Here is a 917-nt window from a genome sequence, read left to right as displayed (position 1 = left end):
AAGGTTGCCTAAACAGCTTTCGCTTACTTAGTTTTTTTTTTTTTTTTTTTTTTTTTTTTTTGATTTCAAACTACACCATACACATCATGCAACCACAAAGAAGTCTACCGAAGGGTCGGTAAGGATACGCACTCCGTGAAGATAGTGAGCTTGGAGGATGAGCTGGAGGGTTGTCGATCTTACAGAGTCTAGAACTTGCAAAGGGTTTGTATGTGTTTCTACTGTTTATAGTCTCAGGGTCTTCATATAGTGTTTTCCTGTGTTTGGCTGCCCCCGAGTGGTTTTTCCTTTGATTGGTTCAAAGGGTTTTCCATTTCGTCAATAAATCTTGTGTTGTGGTTGTGCGGATGTTTTTATTGTGCTATTTATTTTTCTGAGATAAACTGCATATGCGGTTGATTTGGTTATATAAATTGCTTATGCGTTTGATTTGGGGGGTAAAACATGATTCTCATATTCTTTCACATCTATCCCACAATCCAAACCTATCAAGAATAATGAGGATCGTAGTTATCATATGAAAAAGAGGAAGCCCAAGCCTAATCCTAGATACTTGGATTAGGATGAGGAGAGACTAGTTATGTTATCTTTATCTAGTTAGTTTATCTTTATGTATTCTTTAGTTTATCGTAGCAAATACATCCTGTTAGGATTCTGTTGTCTTTATCTTTAAGAGTTAGAAGTGTGCACGCATATACGTTCACGTAGGGCTATTTATTGAGCATTAGCAGTAGGAAAAGGATTGAAGAAATTATCTAGCACCTTGTGTGTAAAGGGTGATGATCTCCTACCTCAAGTGGAGTACTATCAATCATATTTCTCTTTTCACTTCAATACTCATCCGTATTTTATCTATCCCACAACCCAAACCTATCAACTTAGGTCATAGATAAAGCTCATAGGTCTACATTATACTC

The sequence above is a fragment of the Corylus avellana genome, chromosome ca1 (assembly GCF_901000735.1).
Source record: "Corylus avellana chromosome ca1, CavTom2PMs-1.0".
Lineage (NCBI taxonomy): Eukaryota > Viridiplantae > Streptophyta > Magnoliopsida > Fagales > Betulaceae > Corylus > Corylus avellana.
This window is presented reverse-complemented; position numbering follows the sequence as displayed.